This window comes from Eretmochelys imbricata, chromosome 7 (assembly GCF_965152235.1).
Source record: "Eretmochelys imbricata isolate rEreImb1 chromosome 7, rEreImb1.hap1, whole genome shotgun sequence".
NCBI classification, from domain to species: Eukaryota; Metazoa; Chordata; order Testudines; family Cheloniidae; genus Eretmochelys; species Eretmochelys imbricata.
The window spans coordinates 47,854,664-47,878,567 of NC_135578.1; the positions used below are offsets into that span (position 1 = coordinate 47,854,664).

A 23,904-nucleotide genomic window follows, 5' to 3' on the forward strand; every position below is an offset into this window, starting at 1 on the left:
AAAGAGGCCAAGCAGTCAGGTCTGGAGCATCCTAAAATACCTCCAGAGAACATGCTGATGACTCAGCTGGTACCCTGAATAGATTCATAGATTCTAAGGCCAGAAGGGACCACTGTGATGATCATTCTGTCTGACCTCCTTAGAGCACAGGCCAGAGAACGTCTCCTGAGTAATTTCTAGAGCGGAGCTTTTAGAAAAACATCCCATCTTGATTTAAAAATTATCAGTGATGGAGAATTCAGCCCAGTGATGGAAAATGGCTCATGGGGCTGGGATATGTATCCTCTCTTTCACCAACTTGGTGGTAGGAATTCAGCCCAGATTAGTAGCAGGCATAGGTCATTACCAGTTGCCAACAGCTTCAGCAGCTGTGTGAGCACTGTGAAAAGAGTTCTTCATCTCAGCCCAATCCCTGTCCAGCTCCCCTGCACCCCGGAACCCACCCTCACAATTGGCACTCACTAGCCACCTTGTTGGGGGTCCCTGCAGACAGCACAGGGGTTGAGTGAGACAGGAGACACTTTATAATATGTCTGTGGTGCCTTGAGCCTGCAGGGCTGAGCACATTCAACCTGCATGAGAGTGAGAGAAGTGCCATGTATCCTCTGAGATAGTCTGGCCAGGGTAGGTGTAAGCTATGTTGAGGGAGTATTAGGAAAGTTTGCAAGGCCATGCCTCTTCTGTAGGAGGCAGTGTGGCCTGGTGGGTAGAGTACTAGACTGCAACTCAGGAGACCTGGGTTCTATTCCTGGCTCTGTTACTGTCCTGCTGGATGACCTTGGGCAAGTCACTTCTCTTGTCTGTGCCTCAGTTTCCCTGTCTGTAAAATGGGAATAATGATATTGATGATCTTTGTAAAATGCTTTCAGTACCATGGATGAGAAGCGCTAGGTAAAAACTAGGTGGTGCTGGTGTTATTATTACTACTTGCACTGTGGATAGGGCGAAGACTGAAGCACAAGCATGGCACAGTGTAAGAAATCAGAATAGAATTCAGCCTCCAGGGCTGCCAAGCTGGCAGCTTTCACCAGCTCTGAGTTCACTAAGAACAGAACCAACATAGCGCTGAGAACGGGAGAGCAGGTACCGTTCAAGGGGGTTAGCAAACCTTATTGCTGAGAACAGGACAGCCTGATTGGGACACTGCAGTCACGGGGACAAACAGGCATGATCAGTGGTACAAGACTTGCATTGTTTCCTATGCAGAGCACATATGCTGCATAGACTCCTCTTAGAGAATGGCATCTGTACCATTCATTCCATGGATAAATAGTTCTACCTCTTGTGTGGCGGTAATGCCCATGCAGTAAACTGCAGAGGCTAAGTGATAATGTGAATTTACCATGGCTGCACTCTGCTCCTCCGGGACTGCTGCTGATATTCCCAGACCTCTGAGCATCTGCCAGGAGCTGCCAGCTATTTTAAATAAGTAATTACCAGCCACAAAATATTCCCTCCCCTGTCCCCAAGTTACCCTGGCCTAAATCCCAAAATATTCTGGTTTAAGTCCCAGTGAGGAATCTTCCCTTTCCAATGGGAGCTGTCTGCCAGAGCATAAATTATCAGACCTGTGCATGGTGACATAATGCACAATGAATCTGTTTGAAATCATCTTTTGGAAACGTCTATATAGAATGAATTACAGTCTCTGTGCAGTTGCGGCTGAATCAGTTTACCGGGTGGAAGGACGCAAGCTTAGTACCCAGAACATTTAGAAATCATTTCTGAGACAGGATTGCCTGGAGGGTGGTGTAGATGTTTTATTGCCCATGAGTTTGGGATAGCATCGAAGCTCGCATAAGTGACTTGTAGCCTCATTGCTGTTAAACCATTCTACCACACCAAGAGGTGGTCGCCTGCTGTATATCAGACATCTAACTAGACACTTTGCATGGACATTACAGGCCAGGAGCCACAAGGGATTAAATCGTTCTTGGGCTTTTGGCCAGCTGGATTTTGTAGCTACTTTCTGGACTTTATGCTCTTAGGCTGCCTTTGGTTTCTCCCACATCCAGAATTTGAAAAACTGTGAAGAGCTAAGGTTAGGGTTAGCTGCAACTTCTCTCCTCCACCCTGAGCCATTATTTATGTTTTAGCAGTAGGTGTTTTCTGTGAATATGTATATAGGCTTTAGTTCCTAAATATCCACAAGCAAGATATGTCCATCTAGATATATAAAATCTGAATGTTTACCTGGTGGCCAGTTCCCACACACAACTACCCACCCCTGAAGACAGGTGGACAGCATTCCATGAGCTATAAATACCATAAAATCTACAGATAAAAATGTTTCTCAGATCTGTGGAGGTAAGACAGCTGTAGAGAATGCATTGCTGCAATCGACGTGCCGAAACATTGCAAGGGGGATGAAATGAGAACAATTTGAAACCACTATGCTGGAATTCATCACACAGGGTAGCCTTTGAAAATCCATTGACATCCTACCACTGACATTAATGGGCCTGCCACACCCAGAAATTACATTTTTCCATGTGTCAGAATTAGGGAGGAAGGGAGGGAGTGTGAAAGCAAGAACAAAGGAAGAGTAGCCACAGCTTTATCTTCTATTGGTATCTACGATGCACAGGGGCAGTTTTCCTACTGGGCAACTTATCTTTTCCCCATCACGTATTCTCTAAATAATAAGTTGAAGTGGTAATAGGTCTCTGCCTCACCTCGGGAAATACAAATAGTCATAGGCGGTGGGAATGGGGTTGAGTAAGGGGGAAAGACCTGGGCCGAGGGCAAGAGGTGATAGCTGGCTCCCTTGGCTCTTCCTTCCCCACAAGCCCTGCTGGGATTCCCGGCATGAGTTAATGCTCACTCCATCATCTGCAGTAAATGCCTCCCCCTCCCCAGCTTCCTGAGGCAGTGCTCCAGGGACACTATGGGGGTCAGAGGAGCAGCTGGTGTGGAGAAGCAAGGCTTACAGGTGAATATCCCTTGTCTTTGGCACGCTGCTCAAGAACTGCTTATTCTGAGAGCTGGGTCCTCTTCTTATGAGACATCTCGGAATGAAGTTTCCAGCCATCTACATGGGAAAAACCTGCTTAGGGGATCCCAGGTTGTCAGGGTGATGTCAGCTCCGTCCTTTATCTGCAATACCTTGACTTTCATGCCTGGAATTCCTGCCAGGATGGCCTTTTTTGTGGCTGATATTGGGACATTGGTGTAAACCTGGCAAAATGTAACCAGTTCTTACAAGGAGTCTAAATGTCCCTTAGGAAAAACAGCTGTGAGCTGCTTCTTGGGAAAAAGAAGATATATTGGTCCTGGAAGCAAGAGCAAATTGCATTTCTGGAACAGAGACAGTTTCTTAAATGAAATGAACAATCTTGTGATGACGTGGTAGGTGGAGAGTGAGGGACAACAGCAGAGCTGGGGCAGGACTGGGGTAGCAAGGTGGGCTGCAGGTCAGGAGTGAGAGGGGTTGGGAGCCCAAGGCTGGAATAGCAGGGGCTGCAGGTCAGGATTAGGCAGTAATGTCCCCTGTGCCGGCCTGTTTTATGCCTAAGTGAAACCAGCGCTTGTTAGGTCCTTTCTTTATAAGTATTAAACTAATTCCAAATTTTAAAACACTAAGTGGCCAGTTAGGTGTCCAGGGGTGTTTTCCCGAGCGTTATTCCCTCTCAGAGGTGCAGTGGCTTTTGGCTGGTTTCGTCCAGCACTAAACCCAGAGGCTGTTTGTAAGGAGTTGGTCAGATGCCCGCATCATCCTGTTCCACTCAGATGGAGAATGTCCTCTAGTGTCTCAACCCTCCGTTTTCCAACGCCGTACGGCAGATATTACTCGTGGGACTCCCATGACAGCAGTGTAACTCCGCTAGGCTAAACCTCTCTGAAAAATCTGCTCCAAGATGTCTGTGGGGAAAATCTACCACACAGCTGACGAATAAACCAAACTGGCTTTCCCTTCTGCCCTGGATTTGCCCTTTATGTACCAGCCCCCCAGCCTACCTCCAGGCACAGGGTGCTAGACAGGGATAGAGGAAGTGTTTGCAAACCTGTAGGGATAGTGGGCAGATCTCAGTGGTGGGGCAGGGTGGGGGAATGATGATTATTCATTATTTGTATTGCTGTAGCATCTGGGAGCCCAGTCATCCACCAGAACCTCGTCCCCCTCTCTTCTCTGTCGCCTGCCATGCGCAAATCTCAAAGCCATCCCTCTTCAACTGGTACGGTGGCTTGTTTTTGTTCTCTTTGAGCCCAGCAAAGTGGGGTGGGAGGACAGCATTTTGTCTTTACTCCAGTAATGGGAAAGGTGCTCAGATACTAATGCAATGGGCATGGCTGGGGGAGCATTTTATTTTGTAATGAAATGAACAAGGTTGTGTATTTCCCTCCGAAGGGCTTGTCTACACACAGAAGTTGTGATCTAATTTGGTGCTATCTCCTGAGTGTGGCTGTAATTACAGTGGGATAAGGTTTCAGAGTAACAGCCATGTTAGTCTGTATTCGCAAAAAGAAAAGGAGGACTTGTGGCACCTTAGAGACTAACCAATTTATTTGAGCATGAGCTTTCGTGAGCTACAGCTCACTTCATCGGACGCATACGAAAGCTCATGCTCAAATAAATTGGTTAGTCTCTAAGGTGCCACAAGTACTCCTTTTCTTTTAGTGGGATAAGGATGGTTTAGACCAGTACAGCTTTTCACCATATAGGAAAGGGAATAAGCTGTTCTGGGAAGGCACCTATACACTGGTGTAAGGGATTGTTTTGGGGATGTTGTCTGTTTTATGTTATACAGGAGGTCAGACTAGTTAATCCCTTCTGGCCTTGGAATCTCTGAACTGCATCCACACCAGAAGATTTGTATTGATATGACTATTCTGGAGGGAAATCTATCTGACTACTCATCTCATGAGGCCATCTACACTACATAAGCGCTGTGTTAAAGACTAAAGGGGTGCGGAGGTGCTTGTGTTTCACCCACACATCTGAGCTCGCCCATGGTGTGCCAAAACACCCTTATCCTAGCCTGCAGAACTCCGGGAGATCGGGAATGTAGACAGAGCTACTTCCTCCAACTTCTGCAAAATGAGTCTTACTAGTCGATAGTCAAGTGGTCAAATGAAAGAATGCAGACATCGCTGCTTCTGGAGATACTTCCTGCCAACAGTTCCTATTCTTCTGTCTTGCAAACTAGTGATTTTTAACCTTTTCCATGCTGGGACCCATTAGGGATCTTTCTCCTTCCCCATTTAGCACTGTGGGAAGGGGGCAGGATGGTTGCAAGCCATGGGGTGGGAATCTGTGTTTCAGCCTTCAGTCTCTGTCTTCCGTACTTTCTCCTTCACTAGATGAAAACCAGGATTGTGCCATGTCTTCTGCGGGGTTCCCCAAGAGAATCCATGCAGGAACAATTCAAAGCAGGGAGTCAGTGCTCCCAGTGCCAGGTGGGAGGGTTAGCCACTGTACCCAGCAGTTCTCTACATCTCAAGGAACCATGATGTGCTAGGTTGAGGACAGGCCTTCCTACCCCCATGTGTCTCCAGTTTTGGGGTAGCATTAAAGATTGGTCCCAGCACTGTGCTGCTCAGAGCAGAAAGGAAGCATTTTGACCTTTACTAGGAGAGGGGGAAGCAGGGTAGCCCAGTGGAAACTGTAAATGCTGGGGAGATTTGCCAGGTTCATTCTCCTCTTGTGCTGGTTTTGAGCCAGTTCAATTGAAAGCCCCTTATATTGGTCTTGTCCTTTTTCCGTATCACATCTGTGTTCTATAGGGCAGCATGTTGCTGGCCCTTTCTGGACAAATGAGTATCAAATTTTGCTCCCAGGTGCACTGGTGGAAGGGCAGCGGAAGTGATAGGGAAAGCAGCGTGGAACAGCAAAATGCAATGTTGTGAGCTCCCCCTGCTGACTCAGCAGTGAAGTAACAAAAGTGAAGTAGGATGAAATCCACCCCAAGCTTTTGCAGGCCTCAGTTTCTACAAGTCTGTAACGGGGTGCCCCTGCGTATCCAGCCCCTGGGCCCTGCTCCTCACAGACTCAGGGACGCTCCAAGCTGGTGCAACTCCCTTGCTCTCTATTGGTGTCGATTTCCGACCACCAGTTTCCTACTATATACAGGCTATTTACAATGGCTTGGCCTAACACAGGCCTGGTCAACAACAGAGTAGCAGGCTCCTACCTCTCCCTTCCCTTCTGGTCTTCCCCTCCCCACTCACTTTTTCCCAGCCTTATAGCTCCTGTCTAATGAGGCTGGCAGGTGCAGTCAGTGATTAGGCAAACCTAGGCTATTTACCCAGCCCCAATCTATTTCCCCTGATTGGGGCTGGAGTGGCAGGAGCTGATTGGGGCTTCCCCAGCAGTGCCCTGCCACAAAGTCTGTCCTGCTTTAGGGACAACCAAACTTCTCCCTAGATGCCCAGTTGGGAGGAGGGTGGAATCCTGTGCACATCAATGCTGCATGGGAACTTTTGTATCCCCCCAGGCAGCTTTGAAAGGTGGCAATTCACTGAAATCATTGCCCTCGTGGGTGCTGTCAGCAGCCCGGACAGCAGAGTGTCTTAGAGCACAGATTCCAAGGGGATGGGATGATATGGGGCAGGTGGTGATCTCAGAGCGACACTGTCCATGCTCCTCCCTACAAGTGCAGAACTTCCCTTATCAAGGGAGGCTGGGTGATTGGAACTGAGCCCTGCGGTGTCACTCGGGAGCAGAATTCTGCCTTGGTGAAGGGCAAAATCGAGAGGAGAGAAAATACAGATTTCCAAACTTTTTTGAGGGAGACGGAGTTAAAGAGAAACCCAGACAAGCCTCAGATTCCCTGGAAATGCGGGCAGCCAGTGCTGTCCTTTTGACCTTGGGTATTTTTCCATTTTGCATGATGTAAGGTCCATTCTGGAGGCATGAAAGGGATTTTAGAGCGGAAGAAAAGTCTGTCCCTTTCATCTGTGTTCAAGCATGCCAATATCCAGGCCAGCCACAGAGTCCCACGCGCCCCCATATGTGCCGAACATCCCTGGCTCACACAGGCGCTCTGATTTCAGTAGAGCAGTCAGTATTACTTGCTCTGTGCTGCTACACAGCTCTCATAGTGCCGTGGATCTGGAAGCTGGGACCCTGTTTTTCCTCCTGAGTGCCCCTGTTTATAGCTTTCCAATGGTAGCAAGGATCTGTAGAGGCCAAGGATTCGGGTGGATGGGGCGAAGATCGGACATGGGAACAAAATCCTAAATCCTTGAGGTGACAAAATCCTCCAGGAGGTGTGGTGGGACGGGCCAAGTGAGATCCCTTCAGACCTCTGCCAGTCCCTTTTGTTCGCTCTTAGCTGGAGCGATTTCGTTACACTCTTCCTGGGGCATTCCCTTGCCCGTTGCTGTTCTCTCACCTGCTAAAAGCATCATTCCATTCAAAGGAGCACAGGTGGACAGCCAGGGGCTGGGGTTAGGGGATCTCGGGCGGTGCTCCGCCCACAAAATAAACACCATCTGCATTTGCCACCAGACTGAGATGCTGCACACAGTAGATTCCAAATACGATTGTGCTGCTCCACTGGGCCCCTCACTGGGATGGGAACATGCCCTCCAGGCTCTGCTCCTTGACTGGGGGGAGAAAAATAAGGGGAGGCATCTCCCAAACACCATCCACTCATGGCTCCCAAAGAATACGTGGCTTGTGCAGATCTGTGGTCCTCCCTCTCCATTGACATTCCGGCGGTCATCACTGGGCAGCTGCGTTAATGCCGCGCCAAGATAGATAAGGCAGCGCACATCTCTGTGAACCATTGCTGCAAGCTCTGTGCAGACTCTGATCTCTTTGCATCTGTTACACTTGGGTCCTTTTTGTGGCAGTTTCTTTGCAGCTCTTACAGCTGGAAACTTGGTGTCGTTTTTAAGTGAAAGTCAATGTTCTGGAGAATTAGATAGCAGCTTCAGAGAGGTGCTAATGTGGTGTACTGGCCATGCAGCAGCCTGGTACAAGCCCTCTGGGATGTCCCTCTGGGATCAAAGAGGACTGTCCAACTTCAGTGACGTATTGAGCTGTAATAAGTACATAGGACGGAAGGGACCTCCTGGGTCCTGGAGTCCAGGCTCTGGCTATCCCAGGCAACTCCATCATCTAATCCCATTCATACTAGTTCTGTTTCAAACTAGCTAGGTTGCAGAATTACCCATTGTCCCCTTTTGCGCTGACCCCTGCTTCCTCTGCACAGTGAGCTGGCAACTTACAGGTCGAATCCTGACTAGGCTACCCCCTGGGAGGGTGGAGGGATTTGATCTGTGGTCGATTCTAGGCAATGAATGCCTTGCAGGCCTTAAGTGTACTAAGCTTTCCCTTAATGTTGAGACATGGGGGGCCCTCAGTTCACCCCAGTTCCATACCCTGCTCTGCACTGGCACCAGGTATGTATGGGGGCATTTACATTCTGACTAATCGCTGCCCCTACCTCTGCCAGTGTATCAGGGGTGTGGTCCACATCTGGTTGGCACAGTACACTGCCACTATGGATGCAGGTGCACATTAACAACTGTTACTGTCCATCCAGGTGGTTTGATGAGTCCTTGGAAATCTGCAAATTCCACCCGTTGCTCTTTATCGGTGGGAATATGGTTTCCTTTGTTCTCTGATCGGCAGGAGAACGTAAGCAAACCACTGCTTCCCCCTCCCCATTGGGGAAAACAGAGAAAAAGACAAGACACTGACTACATGTGAAGAGAAGAAAAGATCCCCCTTCCCCACATCCCTTCCTGCTCAACCCTCGCTGTGCCAAAGAGAGCGCGTTATTGACAAACAAGTTAGTGCTTTGAAAGAAAAATGCCACAGCATTTTGTGAAGCTGCCTTCTTAATCAATACTCAGTGGTGGCTAAGCCTGCTTCTAGTGGATTTCAGATGCAGGCTGCTGGGGTAATAAGAGCCCTGGGATCAACTGTCTCAGAGATTATTACAGGATGAGATGCTTGGCTGCTTTACAGTGTTTACTAAAGATTTATATTCCCTGTGTGTATATAAGGGGTTGTCTTCTCTTGTCGCTGGTTGATAATTTTTTTATGGTCTTGTACTTACAGTATCATTACTGTTTGTTTGGGGTTGGGCACTTTTTTCCCCCCTGTTCTCCTGCAGCTAGTGTGACAAACGCTAAGATGAAATGATTGGGATGAAAAAGGAGAACAGGCAAACAAACCCACAGGCTGGAAGCAGCGAGGCCTGGTCTACACTAGAAAATTAGGTCAGTTTAACTACGTAGGTCAGGGGGTGTGAAAAATCCACACTCCTGAGCGGTGTTGTAAAGCTGACGTAAGTGCCAATGCAGATGGTACTAGGTTGACAGAAGAATTCTTCCGTCAACTAGCTACCATCTCTAGGGGAGGTGGATTACCTACACTGATGGGAGAACTCCTCTTGTCAGCATAGGTAGCGTCTACACTGAAGCACTGCAGCTGTAGCGTGTTAAGTGTAGACAGGCCCTAAGAGATGGGTGTGTCACTTCAAAGCCCCTTTCTGAAAGTATCTCAGCGCCGCCACTTTATAAAAGGGGTTAGCGTATGATCATAGGGTACGTCAACACTGGAGCTAGAGATGTAAATTCCAGCCCGAGGGGACAATGCCCATGCTAGCTCTGATCAAGCTAACGTGGTAAAAATAGCAGTGTAGTCACAGCAGCCAAAGCAGCAGTACCGGCTGATCCCATCTGAAACCCTAGATACGTACTTGGGCAGCTAGCCACTCTTGCCGCTGTGGCGACACTCTATTTTTAGTGCACCGGTTTGATCAGAGCCATGCGGGGGTATGTCTCTTTGTGCTGGAAATAACAGCCCCACTCCAGTGTAGGCATACCCTTACAAGGGTAACTATTCGACTCCGTACTCAGTACAGGACTGTACCCTGTAGTCTATTCTCCAGTTTCAAATGAACAAGTGATGGGGCATGGGCTGCTACCCTCCAAGAGATGATTCCACTGGCAGCTGCATCTCACTCAGTTAGGAAATTTATCAGTCTAAATTTGGTTTCAGTTAGACACTACCCTTGCACCACTCAGAAGAATTCCTCTCCCTCCAGGGGATACAACTAAAGGTGAACTGTGAGGCAAAGAAAGAAAGAAAAGTGGTTGCACTTTACAACAGCTTCCTCAAAAGGAATTTTAATAGTTTTTTTCTGCTGACTTTTTCCATTTGAAATCTCAGGCCCTCATAGATCCCAAGGCCAAAGGGACCATTGTGATCAGCTAGTCTGACCACCTGTATAGCACAGACGGGAGAACTGCCCTCAAATCATTCCTGGAGCAGAGCTTTTAGAAAAACATCCAATCTGAATTTTAAAATTGTCAGGGATAAAGAATGTACCACAGTCTTTGGAAAGTTGTTCCAGTGGTTAATTACTCTCAGTGTCAAAAATGTACACCTTATTTCCAGTTTGAATTTGTCTAGCTTCATCTTCCAGCTAATGGATCACGCTATACCTTTCTCTGCTAGATTGAAGACCCTATTATTAAATATTTGTTCCCCAGGCACATATGTACAGACTGAAATCAAGTCACCCCTAAACCTACCTTTGGTTAAGCTAATTAGATTGAGCTCCTTGAGTCTGTCATTATAAGGCAGGTTTCCTAATTTTTTAATCATTTTCATGGCTCTTCTCTGAACCCGCTCCAGTTTATCAACATCCTTCTTGAATTGTGCTCACTAGAACTGGACACAATCCTCACTTCTCTCCTTCTGCTGGAGGACCATGGGGAGATCCACAGAGGACCTGGATAGAGACGCAAGGCTGCATCTGAAGTCTCTTAGTGCTGTCTGCTCAGCAGCCTTCCCAGTGAAACTTACGAACATCTGAGAGCACATCTGGTCTGCCTCATTCTCATCAGCCACCTGTGGGCAGTAAAGGGGAACTTGGGAAAGCTTTGAGCCAGTCTTGAAGGTCACCGCACAATGGTCTTGGAGAAGAGAGAGTGGATGGGATGGGGATGGGGCACTGGGGAGAAAGCAGCATGTGAAGAAGGGAGGAGAAAAGGAAAAGAGGGGAAGTAAATTGAGTTGGGGGAGATGACTGGGAAGGAAATAAGGTAACGTTCAAGGGTAGGGGAAAGAACCTAGGAGAGATCTCAGGCAGTAGGTGCATGGGGGAAGAGGGTGTGAAGGAGGCATAGGGGCCTCCGATCTGTAGTGAAATGAACGGAGAAGAATGTTTTTTTCAAAGATAATGAGAGGCTCTAAAGTGAGAGCAGCAGCAATTTGTATGTAAAGGCAGCTCTTGGGTATGCAGGTTGGCAAGAAATAATGCCATCCCAGCCCAGATCTCCCTTCACTCCGGCCTCCCTCGCGCCAGCCCAGTGAAGTTAGTTACGGTGCCGCTGCAGCAGAGCTAAACCCAAGCCTCATCAATTCGTGGGCAGATTGCTGCCATTAGCTAAGTCACCCAGGCTGAACTTGTCAAGGCACAGCCATCCCTAATGGCTTCCGCTGACGATGATGCAAATGTCTCTGTCTTCTGGGTCAGCCTTAATTCCAACTTCTCAGCAGTTCCTGGTGCCTTAAGTTTCCAGTGCGGTAATGGGAGGGAATTGGGATTGTAACAATCGACTGTCTCGATTTTAATAGGAGAGCCAGTGTTTAAAAAAAGGACACTAAACTTTCTAAACTACTACATGCTACAAGGGGCCACAGCAATGGTTCCCTCAACCCACCTAGCAATATTGTTAACCTATCCAACTATACTCTCAGCCCAGCAGAAGCAGCTGTTCTATCCCGGGGCCTCTCCTTCTGCCCCTCCACCCCCACGAACATGATACAGTTCTGTGGTGACCTAGAATCCTATTTTCAACGTCTCCGACTCAAGGAATATTTCCAAAATACCTCTGAACAACATACTAATCCACAGAGGTCTCCCTACCAACACTACAGAAAGAAGGATTCTAGGTGGACTCCTCCTGAAGGTCGAAACAGCAGACTGGACTTCTACATAGAGTGCTTCCGCCGATGTGCACGGGCTGAAATTGTGGAAAAGCAGCATCACTTGCCCCATAACCTCAGCCATGCGGAACGCAATGCCATCCACAGCCTCAGAAACAACTCTGACATCATAATCAAAAAGGCTGACAAAGGAGGTGCTGTTGTCATCATGAATAGGTCGGAATATGAACAAGAGGCTGCTCGGCAGCTCTCCAACACGAGTTTCTACAAGCCATTACCCTATGATCCCACTGAGAGTTACCAAAAGCAACTACAGCATTTGCTCAAGAAACTTCCTGAAAAAGCACAAGATCAAATCCGCACAGACACACCCCTGGAACCCCGACCTGGGATATTTTATCTACTACCCAAGATCCATAAACCTGGAACTCCTGGGCGCCCCATCATTTCAGGCATTGGCACCCTGACAGCAGGATTGTCTGGCTATGTAGACTCCCTCCTCAGGCCCTACGCTACCAGCACTCCCAGCTACCTTCGAGACACCACTGACTTCCTGAGGAAACTACAATCTATTGGTGATCTTCCTGATAACACCATCCTGGCCACTATGGATGTAGAAGCCCTCTACACCAACATTCCACACAAAGATGGACTACAAGCCGTCAGGAACACTATCCCCGATAATGTCACGGCTAACCTGGTGGCTGAACTTTGTGACTTTGTCCTTACCCATAACTATTTCACATTTGGGGACAATGTATACCTTCAGATCAGCGGCACTGCTATGGGTACCCGCATGGCCCCACAGTATGCCAACATTTTTATGGCTGATTTAGAACAACGGTTCCTCAGCTCTCGTCCCCTAAAGCCCCTACTCTACTTGCGCTATATTGATGACATCTTCATCATCTGGACCCATGGAAAAGAAGCCCTTGAGGAATTCCACCATGATTTCAACAATTTCCATCCCACCACCAACCTCAGCCTGGTCCAGTCCACACAAGAGATCCACTTCCTGGACACTACAGTGCTAATAAACAATGGTCACATAAACACCACCCTATACCGGAAACCTACTGACCGCTATTCCTACCTGCATGCCTCCAGCTTTCACCCTGACCACACCACACGATCCATCGTCTACAGCCAAGCTCTGCGATACAACCGCATTTGCTCCAACCCCTCAGACAGAGACAAACACCTACAAGATCTCTGTCAAGCTTTCTTACAACTACAATACCCACCTGCGGAAGTAAAGAAACAGATTGATAGAGCCAGAAGAGTTCCCAGAAGTTACCTACTACAGGACAGGCCTAACAAAGAAAATAACAGAACGCCACTAGCCGTCACCTTCAGCCCCCAACTAAAACCCCTCCAACGCATTATTAAGGATCTACAACCTATCCTAAAGGATGACCCAACACTCTCACAAATCTTGGGAGACAGGCCAGTCCTTGCCTACAGACAGCCCCGCAACCTGAAGCAAATACTCACCAACAACCACATACCACACAACAGAACCACTAACCCAGGAACTTATCCTTGCAACAAAGCCCGTTGCCAATTGTGCCCACATATCTATTCAGGGGACACCATCACAGGGCCTAATAACATCAGCCACACTATCAGAGGCTCGTTCACCTGCACATCCACCAATGTGATTTATGCCATCATGTGCCAGCAATGCCCCTCTGCCATGTACATTGGTCAAACTGGACAGTCTCTACGTAAAAGAATAAATGGACACAAATCAGATGTCAAGAATTATAACATTCACAAACCAGTCGGAGAACACTTCAATCTCTCTGGTCACGCAATCACAGACATGAAGGTCGCTATCTTAAAACAAAAAAACTTCAAATCCAGACTCCAGCGAGAAACTGCTGAATTGGAATTCATTTGCAAATTGGATACTATTAATTTAGGCTTAAATAGAGACTGGGAGTGGCTAAGTCATTATGCAAGGTAGCCTATTTCCTCTTGTTTTTTCCTACCCCCCCCCCCAGATGTTCTGGTTTAACTTGGATTTAAACTTGGAGAGTGGTCAGTTTGGATGAGCTATTACCAGCAGGAGAGTGAGTTTGTGTGTGTATGGGGGTGGGTTTTTGGAGGGGGGTGAGGGAGTGAGAGAACCTGGATTTGTGCAGGAAATGGCCTAACTTCATTATCATGCACATTGTGTAAAGAGTTGTCACTTTGGATGGGCTATCACCAGCAGGAGAGTGAATTTGTGTGGGGGGGTGGAGGGTGAGAAAACCTGGATTTGTGCTGGAAATGGCCTAACCTGAAGATTACTTTAGATAAGCTATTACCAGCAGGACAGTGGGGTGGGAGGAGGTATTGTTTCATATTCTCTGTGTATATATAAAGTCTGCTGCAGTTTCCACGGTATGCATCTGATGAAGTGAGCTGTAGCTCACGAAAGCTCATGCTCAAATAAATTGGTTAGTCTCTAAGGTGCCACAAGTACTCCTTTTCTTTTAGTGTTTAAATGAGTTGGCATTGGCTGCTCAGAGGTTCTGGAGGCAGTGATGTGTAGCTCCGGCCAGGGGGATTCCACCGGGGGTGAATTTGTCCCATCCCAGAGCTGGTTGTCTACACGTTGGTCTCTTTTGTGGTAAAGTTACCTGGCAGGGTTGGGCCTGGCGGTGCACAGCCTGACACACGTAGGCACAGTATGCTTCCCCATGCTCCTGTGACAGCAGGAAACTTAGAGCAGCTTAGGATCTATCAACGCTGCAGTTGGGAGGTGTAATTGCAATGCATGTACGTAGAACTAGACCAAAGCTCGCTCGGGTAACAAGAGCAGTGACTCCGCAGGCTTGCTGCCCGGGGCCCTTGGTTACATATTCAATTGGCCATGGTCCGTGTTGCAGTCACTTCTCCCGAATGTGGTGTAGACCTATCCTTAGTCTCTCTCCATCACAGTAACTTTGGTAAGCTCTGCGGGAAGCCACAGCCTTCTGGAGCTGGAAGGAAGGTTCTTGTCCATGCAGAGTCATTGGGAGAGGAGGCAGGGAAAGGGCCACCATCTCTTCTGCTTTGCACAGCATCCTGAAAGCTGCCCAAGGACCCAGTCCTGCCAAGTGCTCAGCACTGGGACTAAAGGGCCACAGCTCCTGTTGGCTTCAAGTCTTTGCTCAGGATCAGGCCCTACCAAGCAGTGCTTTGGAAATGACACCCTCAATGGAAGCAGGAGGCTGTTGGGGAGAACTGGAGCTGCCCCTGACGCCCGGTGCATGGGTGAACCATTGGAAGGAGGTCGCTGTTTAAATATTCAGCAGTAACCTTCATTGTCAGAGTCCTGAAGCCAGCTTATCCCTGCCCCATGGCTCCTGGACTACAAAGGCTCTCCTGTGGCATCCCTTTTCAGCGAGGCTGCATATACGCCTAGCAGGCCGAGAATCATGGGTTATAAACCCCAATTTTCTGTCCTCAGGTTGGGAACTCGGCAAGGCAAAGCATGGCTGGGTCTTGTCACTGCGTGGCTAGGAGACCTCCCGGTCGACTGTGAGGGAGGTGAATTAATAGGGGGCCCATGCCCCAGTTAGAGTGGGACATGCCTGCGGAAGAAGGTGTGTGTGGAGCCCATTCCTAAAGCACGGAACACTGGGGTGGGGGAGCGGTGAGAGTCAAAGCGCTGTATATGTGCTGTGGTTGCTTGTCTCACAGGACAAGTTGCCGAGGAGCCAGCCCTGCTCTCTGAGCATATGAAAGTCACCGGGGTTAATCCAGGCAGAGCAGGAGAGTTTTTGTACATCTCTCTGCACTGCCCTTTCCCCGTTTTAAAGCCCTCTTGCTTGTAACTCTCACCAGGGCTCAAGTTCAGCTAGTACTTATGATCAGCAAAGCACTTAAAGACACACTTAAATTCCATTGAGTCTTAAGCATGTGCTGAAGTCCTTTGCTGGCGAGGGCTGGACTGGGGCCCGAGATAGCACCTGGCTGCCCTGTGAATTGACAACTGTGTTTCTGATTGAGACCATATGACGTCTGGGGCCACAAGGAAATGCTGGCTGTACCAGATGGCCAGATGCTGTCTTGCCCAGCCTCTTAATTTTCACTGCCAGCGCGTGGCAGGGAGAGAGAAGGCAGCAGAGACATAGAGAAGTGACACTGCTGTCCTGTGGACATGAGGCCAGAAAGAAAGCAACTCATTAAAACATTTCCACCTAGAACTTGCAAGTTCCCCCTACAGAGAGAGCAAGTGGGAATGAACCTCCCCTCTTTCCTTCAGATAGGAACGAACCACTGGCTGACTGAGGGGCTGACAGCTTACACAGAGAAGTTTTAGACTGCAACAGGAGCTGGGTTGGGGCAAGAGACCCATCAGTTCAGTGTGACAATAAGCCTCAGCACAGAAGCGGTGGTGGCTTGCTTGCAGCTCTTGTGCAACAAAATTTGTGCATTACATGTGGACGTTGTGATCCCTTTGGTGCTCTCGCCGCCTGGCCTGGGGTAAGGGCTGCATTCCTTACTCCTGGGGGGATTCTGCGCCAAAAATTCAAAATTTTGCATATTCTGTGTGTCAAAATAATGTAATATAATATATACACCTGTTTCAATTGTTTTGGTAATTTATTTAAACTACAATGACTATACAGTTTTGCTAATCATTGTCCTGGGCCTGGCTGGGTACTTTGGGAAGTGCTTGCTTCTGATTGTCCTGACATTTTATTGACTGCTTGGTAAATGTTTTATTTGCTCTCAAAGTCTTTTTTTTAAAATGGGTAAGTAAAATAAATCCTGAGCTGTACTCTAACCCCATTGTGCCACTTTGGCACAGGAAAAAAGTGAGAGAGCACATAGCTCTTCCTAGCTGATTCCCTTATTGTCATTTATAAGGCTTTACATCACTCTGGCAATGTAGGGACCTAAAAACTTTTACAGGTTTTATGTTGCTGAGGGAATTGACTGAGAATGGGAACAGTTAATGAACAATAGGAATATTAACAATATTACCATGCAGGCAGGCTGCTACATTTCTGCCTCAAGGACAGAGCCTGCCTCCTGCATAATAAAAAGACCTACTACTCTACCCCCGGCGAGCCACAGTAGCAAGTGAGAGGGACAGAGTCTCTCTCAGTTGTTTTTTTTTGTTTGGTTGGTTTTTTTTTGGTTTGTTTTTTTATGGAACGCTTCACAAATTTGCATGTCATCCTTGCGCAGGGGCCATGCTAATCTTCTCTGTATAGTTCCAATTTTAGTAGTTGTTGGCAGGCAGGCACGCATGCCCAACCCTACCCCCTGATGGTGATCAACCTCTCTCCCGCAGGCCCAGACCCCTCCCCCAACAGTGATTTGCCTCTCTGAAACTGTTCCAGGCACGTTGGAACAGATGCACTGTGCCTGGGCTGCCAGGGAAGAGGCGTCCCGTCCCCCCCACAGATTTCTTTTGCATTTTTCTGCGTGGGGGGCATAGAAATATGCAGACCTTATGAATTCTGCGCCCCCACAAGGGTGCAGAATTCTGTCAGGAGTAATTCCTAAGCAAGACAGATGCATCATCACAGGGTGAGAAGAGGAAGAGGGCAACTGGGGCTCTGCAGCTGGTTTGGATTCTCATCTTGGGTCAGTTGCATTAGAATCCGAGCACGCATCTGCTCCAAGCAAACACTAGTATAGCACTGGCCTCGTGGGGCGAGGGGCTGCCATCTTGCCTCACCTCAGTGATCCAACTGTCAACCCTAAAATGCTATTCCCTGTTTGGTCTCAGACTAGTTTTATTTACCCTCCTTTCCTTTCTGGGCCTTCCAACGAGAGAGTCTGCTCAGCTCCAGTAGAGTTTCTCTGCGATTCTAGAAACTTAGCGGCTTCCATTTGTTACTGTCTGCAAGTTCTGAGTCACTGCTTTTCCTGATATGCCCTAATCCTGGCCTGACTTGGAGCTCTGTCTCTGAATAGAGAGCTCAGGCTGGATTCACCCAGGTGATGAGAGGAGAAGCGTGCAGAATAAAAAAGAAGGCAGGATGCAGTAAATAACTATGCAGCCCCTCCACCCTCCCAAATCTAACCCATCAATTCTTTAGCATCCAGCTATCTGCAGCCATGGGGAATTGGAAAGACCAGTAAATCCCAAGTCTATTATTGACCTTTTATGACCTGCAGGACTCATTTAAATTCAAGATTTTTAGTTTCTAAATCTCCAATACTTAGTCCTTTAGCGACTCTCTTGGAAAAAAATTAATTCTGCTCCTTCCAGCGCAGAGGTCAGGGAAGGCAACGCACATTAGCATGCTGAAAATTGAGCCCTTTCATTTGGGTGAATTGGGAGATATTTCGTGCCAGCACGTTCCCATTTTTAAAGCCTCTAATATTCTTTTCATTGATATTTGATCATTGCAATTGACAGTTTTGCTCTCTAGGTGTGCCGGACCTACCAGGGCATCATGGTGGTGCTAATGGAAGCACCTACCACGACTTGGGGTAGTGCTCGGGGCTGGCCACTGGGAGGACAGTGGGCAACTCAGTCTTGGCTGTCTCTTTGAAGGCTCTTACTGATGTGAGGAAGGAAGTGAGCATCCCATGCAATTCTACACCCTCAGCTCTACTAGGAACCAGGCGTTTCCTGTGTACCAAGTGCTATTTCTAATGGAATTTTGATTAATTTTTGGAGGGCAGTTCCATTTGTCTGTCCCATTAGTTGTGATCTCCTCTGGTCTGTATGTGGAGGGCATGAACCTCTCTGTAGACAATGGTGAGATTTTCAAAGGGAATTAAGTGGCTGTGTATATGTAAGTAGTTAAGTGCCAGGAGACAGTGCACAGGAATATGTAGCAGAGTCCCTGGGTTTTGCAGGAGCAATGAAGCTTGTGTATACTGCAGATGGCTTCCCCAGGGCAGTTCTTCCCATGGGTCTCCTGACAGTGCCTAATTCCTATGATGTGTGAATGGGGTTTGGGCACTTCTGAAAATCCAAGTGTATGGGCTTTGGCTGCATGTGTTCATTGTAGAGAGGAAACACTTTGCGAAGGGAATAGCCACATCTGGCTTGGGTTAGTGTTTGCCTCCATACTATACATACAAGCAAATCAAGCCATTTACCTGGGTGAACAACAGTGGCCAAGATATTCATACCCCCAAAGCTGAACATTTCCCAGGGCGTCCTTGCTCCCGGGGCAAGGAAGGAAATTCTCTTCCTTCCGGGGCTTGTACTTTGTCAAGCCTCTGGGGATACAGCTGAATGATAGGTGCTTTATACGTGTGTCATTTGACTGTGCTGTTTGTTAGGTATGTCCCAGAGCAATCCAGAGATGTTCGTATTAGCCTCAACCTTTTGTCTGTTTGCCTCCTTCTGGCACAGGCTGGCTCTGTTTACACCAGAAAGCAAGAGGTGTTAGGGTGTATTTTTATGATGTATCTGGAGTGCAACCTGTGTGCAGCCCCCCAGGAGTAGAGGAATCTGGTCTGAATTACTGCGCCTCCTGGAATGGACTCTGGGTGCTGCCCCAGGCAAGGGAAAAACCTAACCTAGATTTCTGCCTTTCTTATATGGGCTCTGGGTAGAGTGCCACTGTGGGGGAGACTGGAACTGGATTCCTAGAGTACCCCTGATGGGCTCCAACTGTAGTCATTGTGTGGAGGAAACCTGAACTGGATTTCTATGCCACCTGGATTGGGCTCTGGCGGGTGCAGTCTCTGGGGTCCTGTGTCCCTGAGTTCTGCGGTTTCTTTTTTAATTCTCCCTGCTCTTGTTCCTTTCTACCCTGTGCTCAGGGCCATCCTTAGGATTTATGGGGCCGTATGCAGTATTATTAAACTGGTGCCCCTATGCCTGACTTGCTGTTAGCAACACAAACATAAGCTTACATGATTTGATAACTTGCCACGTGCACTTTATTAAAAACTGTTTAATTGTGCTGCCTTCACCCCTAACCCCTGCACTTCCCTCCCACCTGTGCCCCCAAACCCAGCCCTGCACTGCCAGCGTGCCCTGCTATACTGCCCCACTGCCCAGTATCACTCACCCCCTGATGCCCAGCAATCCCCATACCCACTGGCCCCTCACCGAGAGATCACCACCACAGATCATAGCCAGCGATCTCCCACCCACAGACCACTCCCCACTGCCCAGCACCCATCTCAAGCCTCCCCCAACTGCCTGGCACCCCATATTCCTGAGGGAATTCAGCACCAAAAAATTAAATTCTGTGCACAGTATTTTAAAATTCTGCAAATTTTGTCAATAAATAAATGTGGAGGCTCCAGCATGGCAGTGGCAAGCATAGGCCACTGGCTGCATGGAGGTGGGAAATCACCCTGCAGCCTCCTCTCTCCCCTCCCATTCCTAGGATAGGAACTTGGCAGTGAGATATCTCTGTGTGCATGTCAAAAGGCCACAGGGAAGTGTATTACATGATGGCTGGGATGTCAGCCATGATCCAAAATCCGTTTGAATGACAAAAAAAAATAGCTTATACCAGTGGCTGAGTCCAGCCGTCATCCAGGGCCTTGCCTGCCACTGCTGTGGGCCATCAACTCCCAAATGGCGTTTCATTCTCCCTAAAATAGAGCATTTCCCTCTAATCCTGAAAAGTAAAGAGGTGCTTGGTGTGTGCAGTTTAATAAGAAAAGGAATTCAGGCACCAGTCTTTTTTTCTGCCCTGATTTATACACCTTGTTGCCACACACGGCTCAGTGGGATTGTACTGGGTATAACTCAGAGCACAGTTTCAACAATGCTTCAACAGTGGGGCTGGAGCCATAACCAGCCAAGTGTCATTTGAACAGTGGCTCTTGTTTTCGATTATTTAAGGCCATTTTTAAAAGGTCTTTCCCACGGGTGAGGAAGAAGATGCTGCATTCTTAAAGGGACCTTTAAAATCCCACCAACTCCGCACAGTTTAGAACTCTCCCTCCTTCAAAATGCTACCAGCTTGAAAGACAGCTCTGGAGATACTTGGATCCACAAGAAAAAAATCATGTCCCTTTTCCCTAAATAAAAGTTTTCAGCTACTCCAGCCTTGTCCAATGCGAGTCCATCTTCCTCCCCAGCTAAGAGGTCGCCCCCTCCCTTGCATTCTGCAGCCCTGATTGCTGCTTTTCTGCTCTAGGTACATCCCCCTCCTCCCATTGTTTTAGTGTCAGTTTCCTCCTGTTGACACTGGAATATTGTGAATGGGCAGGAAAAGCAAACACCACCTTCTTTTATTTTCCCTTAACTTTCCTTCCTCCCCAGCCTGGGTGTGTGTGTGCGGCTCTCCCTCCTCCCAGCCCGGGGATCATCCGCGTCTGGGCTTAAACTTCAGAGAAGAGGGAGGCGGAGTGAAAAGGACAGTAGGAGAGAGATTGCAGGGAGTTGCTGGTGGGCAGGGCATGTGGGCAAAGAGGGGGAAAGGTGCAGGTACAGTGGGGGGCTGCTTGGAACAGCTGCTCTCCCCAGGAGACCCTAGTGCATCCGTTGCTTGCTCACTGAGCCAGACAAAGAACCCCCCCCCCCCCAGCTCTTTTCCCTTCCCAGCCTGGTTCCTCTTTCTTCCCCCCCCCCCCCCGAAGTTCCATGAACAGCTCTACACACCCCCAAGTTCAGCTCCCAGCCTCCAGGTATCCCCACACACACACAAACACTCTGTTCCCAGCCTTGCCTGCCCCCCTGTCTGGCCCAGCTCCCCAGAGCCATCCGCAGCCTTGTTCCTCCTCCGCCCCCCTGACCCTGAAGTCCTGTGCCCAGCTCTACCCACTGAGCTCGGTTCCCCCCTCTCTTCCCTACGTCCGGGTATCCACCCCTGCTCTGTTTCCAGCCTTGTCTGGTCCCCCTGCCTGGCCCCGGCTCCTCCTGCTCACTCACATGCAAACTTTCATTCCTGGCTCCTTGAGGCCCCACCCCTAGCTGGAGCCCTCAGCTGCCCAGCTGAGGAGTGAGCGGGTGGAGGGGAGGGGCCAGCATGTTGGGTCAGGAGAAGCCTGCTGGCCCAGCGCAGGGGAGGGGCCGGAGAGGAGAGGTATCCATGCCGCAGCCAACGAGGGTGGTGCCTGAAATTTTGGGGTGCTCTACGCAGCCGCATATGTTGCGTATGCCTACTGATAACCCTTCTCCACCTCCAGTCTTGGAGGGTGCTACGTGTCGCTCTCCATAAACTGTGTCTGCTCTCTCTGCAGATCAGCTATGTGGCACTGGCAACCCCTCTCCCCTTCCTGCCCCGGTCCCCCTCACCCGTGTCATCCACCCAGCGCTAGATCTCTCTCTGCATGGCTGTCAGCAGCACCAGCCTCCTTCCCTGTTCTCTCTAGCTCACCGCTTGCCTCCCAGGTGTCTTGCAGTCTGTGCATGGGGCGCCCCTTGAGATGGACTGATTGATCGGTAACGCTTTAAAAATAATGGTCTAATCATTATTAAGGATTACCAATAATCTTGTAGCTGTATTGATCATGATAATATTATTCATGATGAACTCATTTGGTATTGATGTGGATGTCCTGAATAGTTGCATATAGCGCCATGGGAATCCTGTTCTCCTCACCGTTCATCTGCTCTTCAGAGAAGAGAGTTAAGAGGGAGCGAGGTGGCACTGCGGATGAGCTGGCCACTCTCCCAGACTCTAGCAATTTGAATTCAAATCCTGGATTTCAGTTGCAAGTAAAAATGAGTGTGATTGATTTATCCTTGTCCCCATTGGGACAGATGAAAAGAATAACCCACCACCAGTACACCATTTTTGGCAGACTCTGCTCACAACAGTATCAGGGCAGTGTAACGGGTTGTGCTCACCACCGTGGCGCCTCCTGCTGGTTGCTCCAGAAATTAGCTCATTCAGCTGTGGGGCACCCTCTGCAGGTGGTGTCTTGCCCGTTGTCTGCTCGGCTGTATTGTCTCCACCACTGGGACATGCATCGCTCTTTGGACCGCGGTGTCTCTTCAAGACACTGCCCTCTGGCAGTGCCCACTACTTGAATCCTTCCCCCTTCCAGGGGTAGTACGACCTGGCAACCAGAGTCCATGAAACACACCCCTACTACCAGGGCAGTACAGCCCAATGGCCAAAGTCTATGCAAACGCCCTGCTCATTGAGGGCAGCACAGCCTAACAGCCACAGTCCATAAAACACACCCGTACTGTCAGGGTGGTGTGGCCCAATGGCCAGTGTTCATGGGGGCCATCAGCAGGATGTCCAGTGGCCTGGGCCATGCTGACAAGAGCTTTGGGTAAGACCGCAATAGTCTTTGGAGTAGTTCCTTCTGGTTCAGATTAAGGTCTGCTCCGGTGGTTACTGTCCCATGTTCAAAGACTCATCTGCCAGGGGTCTCAGCTCTGGTTCAGGAGGGTAGGGAGTAATCAGTAACGTCTCCCTACTGCACCAGGCCTTCAGTAAATTTACATGGTATGTGCATGTTTCGTGCTGCCGACCAGGCAGCTTAACCTCATAATCAACCAGGCCGATCCGCCAGGTTACTTCAAAAGGGCCTTGCTACTGAGCCAAAAATTTGGACTCAGATGAGGGCAACAGGATCAGGACCCGGTGTCCAGGTTCAAAGCTCCGCAACCTGGCTCCCTTGTTGTAATGTAGGGCCTGACTCTGCTGTGCCTGCTCCAGTTTCTCTTTAGCAAAGGTTCCCAATTTCTGCAATCTCTCCTGAAACTGTAGGACATGATGGACAACCCCCTTTCCCTGGGTCTCTTCTTCTTCCCAGCCCTCCTTCAGGAGGTCGAGGATACCTCGGGGTTGTCTTCCATATAAGAGTTCAAATGGAGAAAACCCTGTGGAGGCTTGGCGTACCTCCCGTAGCAAACAACAAGGCTGGGAGTAACGTATCCCACTGTCACGGATCCTGTTCCGGGGTGACCGTCTCTGCCACCTGTGCCCTATACTGCTTGGTGGGCTCTAGCCATCGCCAAGCGTAGTCCCGGAGATGTTGAGCCACCGCCCATGGCCTGGCCCCCGTCAGATACCGTCCCTGACAAAAGTGCTGCCGATACGTCTCTGGACTGATGCCGGTCTGGTCTAGTATGGCTGCCTTGACTGTTTTGTAGTCCAGGGCGTATTGGGGGTCCAGGTTATGGTAGGCTGCCTAGGCTGGCCCTATTAAATAAGGGGCTCGCAGTGTAGCCCAGT

At 49.0% G+C, this 23,904-nt stretch overlaps 1 protein-coding gene and 1 non-coding gene across 5 annotated transcripts in view; one reads left to right on the forward strand and one right to left on the reverse strand.

Annotated features, from left to right (window-relative positions):
• Nucleotides 1-23,904, forward strand: part of CACNA2D2 (calcium voltage-gated channel auxiliary subunit alpha2delta 2) — a 570,874-nt gene that overhangs the window by 282,488 nt on the left and 264,482 nt on the right. The window lies entirely within an intron of this gene.
• LOC144268501 (U6 spliceosomal RNA) lies at nt 16,979-17,082 on the reverse strand. Its single transcript, XR_013346760.1, has one exon. It is a non-coding gene; the product is annotated as a U6 spliceosomal RNA (small nuclear RNA).